The sequence below is a fragment of the Bidens hawaiensis genome, unplaced genomic scaffold, assembly GCF_021521415.1.
Source record: "Bidens hawaiensis isolate Kalapana, Puna unplaced genomic scaffold, B.hawaiensis_p1.1 tig00079114_1, whole genome shotgun sequence".
NCBI lineage: Eukaryota > Viridiplantae > Streptophyta > Magnoliopsida > Asterales > Asteraceae > Bidens > Bidens hawaiensis.
In genome coordinates this window covers 1-2,938 of record NW_027503536.1, presented here as the reverse complement: position 1 = coordinate 2,938, position 2,938 = coordinate 1, and the positions used below count along the sequence as shown (strand labels likewise).

General features: G+C 34.6%; 1 pseudogene; it reads right to left on the bottom strand.

Moving 5' to 3' along the window:
- Positions 1–2,244: 2,244 nt before the first annotated feature.
- On the bottom strand, positions 2,245–2,922 carry LOC143607041 (flavonoid 3'-monooxygenase pseudogene; annotated as a pseudogene).
- Between the last annotated feature and the right edge of the window lie 16 nt (positions 2,923–2,938).

Genomic DNA, 2,938 nt, shown 5'->3' with positions numbered 1-2,938 from the left:
AATGATTGAAGTTTTATTATTCCGCGAAAGTTTTAATTAACTACGGTATTTAGAATTGTGTTTATTAGTAAATCCAACATAAAAGTAGGGCACCGGGATCGAGGCCTTACAAGAAGTGACGACATTCATAAGTTATATCTGAAGTCTTTTTGAGAATGCAAGGCTGATTAAAACAAGGGATTATTGAATCCACCAAGGGATCGAGCTAAAGTTTCCTCATATTTAACTAGTATGATTTGAGAAAAACCCTTGTGTAAAACGTTTGTGCCATATTCGCATATTATCTTGGTTTCTTTTTTATTATAAAGATTCCCATTTATAACCAAATGGCTTGACGTCTATGGGTTTTCGAACTTCAGGTTTGAAAACGTTTTGCTTGTCGAGCGAATTATGTAAGCCTTTAAGGCATCTTGTACAGTCTTATGTGCATTATCGTTTTCATCTACTACAATCATTACTATAGCATATGCAAAAATAAATTTCATCAGAACGTATTTTGTTTTAGTTCCACATTGTACTGTTTTATATATAATTTGTAGAGATCTCGTTTTCATTTAACACATGTGTTCCTTTTGAAACTTTGTATTCCTCTTTTGTGGCATTTTCATTTCTTCTAGAATGATTGGACTCTTATGAGAGAGTTACCTCTTATGTAGTCTGGTCATTATATGCTAGAACTAAATAAATCTTTTCTGAGGCATTGACTTCTTCCGGGGTCTTATCAATAACATATTCGGGATGTTTTGAATTTAATCACCTATGGGATCTATAAGAAATATCTTCTAGATGTCTTACCCATTTATAGGGTTACACCAACTACGTTATTATGCTTAGTAGGTTTTCGTGGGTATTATCTTGGAACCGATTTGTCTTCCACGTTTTCTGTGTGTGGTAATATTTCTGTGGTTACTTAAATTCGATCATTTAATTATGATAATGGTATATGTGACTTTGTCACTTTGTTTGTGTTTGTGAATGCATCTAGTAATTCATTTGTCATTCGTGATAAATGTATTCTCTTTTAGACTCAGATTTATATTAATCACCTCAAGGATCAAAATTTAATAAATGAATTATACGTTATTTATTGACTTACCTGTATTTTATATTTATCTCCGCCTAAGACTGTGTATACTGTCGTATAAAATCTGACAGTCAGCATATTATGCTGAAAATAAGTCGCATGCCAATGTTTATAGACATAAAAAATGACTATAAGTTAATGCGAATGTAAGTACCAAGTCTTTTATGTAGTTCATTTTGGTTGGTAGTTGTGACGACATTGGTACATAGACCGCACAACCTATATAAATGTGTGTGTGGACCAACTTAGTTATCTTTGGATGTATTGGGGAGTATTCATAATTAGCAATTGGTTTGAAATTTATTAATGCATTAGAATTCTCTCATGTGAAGATGGCCATGAGCTATTAAATTGATTAAGGCATCTCATCAATAGCGGTTAGTGATTAATAATTCAGCTAAGCTGCTTTATGTGTGAATATGAGCTAGTTGATACTCAAACATTTATCCCAATAAACATATAATAGTAGTCACAAACTTAGAATATGAATTCTATTGTTAAGACCACAAATATTAGAACTTGTTCACATGCAAATTAATATGCCTGTATGTGTGGGGATTATTTGTAGGAGTTTTGCTTTTGGAAGCCTAAAGATTTTTCTCAAAATAACTCACTATACTATCGTGTTAGAAACGAGAAAGAGTAGAGGGGAGAGGCATTTCATTCATGACACCTATATATATAGTATAATACATTTTGAAACTGACACATATAATAAATATCATGTTTAATTCTTTTAATGGGATACAATGGATAATAATGCTTGTCATTAAGCTACGAGTTTCATAACATTGTATAATTGAAATAATTTATTTGCGATAGTTCTATATTATTAGACATTATAAATGGAAACTTTGGCTCCACCTAAACTTGCAGATGGAAACTTTGGAGTCCTCTAGTTCGTTCGTTCTCCTAAGAATACACTTATTACACACACACTCACCAAGCTGATTTTTCTGATAATGTAAACATGTTTTCAAAAAATTGAATTTTCAGTTGATCATAATTAAGTGGCCCCTCATGCATAGTTTATTAGAATTACTCACAAAACTCAATACTCACATTTTGAGTTAAATTCAAAACATACGTTCAAAGTTACAAATTTCATGATAATTTATATTACACCATGTCACACTAGAATTCTATTATTATGATATAAAAATACCACACGTGAATTTAAGATGTTACAAACAAACTAGTCATTAACCACTTTCATATACTTGAGGAGCCAGCCTCGGTTTTGGGTGCACCATTAAGGGCTCGGCTCGTTGAAGGGTTAGACCAAAGGAACTCATCCATGTTTAGCTTCTCTGGATCTAACCCATTAGCCAATTCCCAATCAAAGCCTTGGACCAATGTTGCAATAAGCAACTGGACCATCCTCAACCCTAGACCCATACCCGCACAAATCCTTCGACCACCCCAAATGGCATGACTTCAAAATCGTGTCCTCCTATATCAACATTGGCCTTTTCTCCCCCGGGCAAGAATCTTGCGGGCTTGAATTCGAGTGGGTTGATCCATACATTTGGGTCACGAGCAATGGCCCACAAGTTGAAAAGGGCCGTGGATCCTTTGGGAATGTAATACCCTTCAATTTCATAGCTCTCCGATGCAATTTTGGGGAGGGAGAGTGGTGTTGAAGGGTGAAGCCTAAGGACCTCTTTTGTAATAGCTTGGATAAATGTTAGTTCTTGTAGGTCCAAATCGCTTACAATCCGCTCTTTACCAACCACAATGTCTATTTCTGCTTGGGCTTGTTTCAATACCTTTGGATGGCGAATGAGTTCGGCTAATGCCCATTCCACTGTAATATTTGGTGCGTCTGTTCTTGCGATGAATAAATTCTGGACA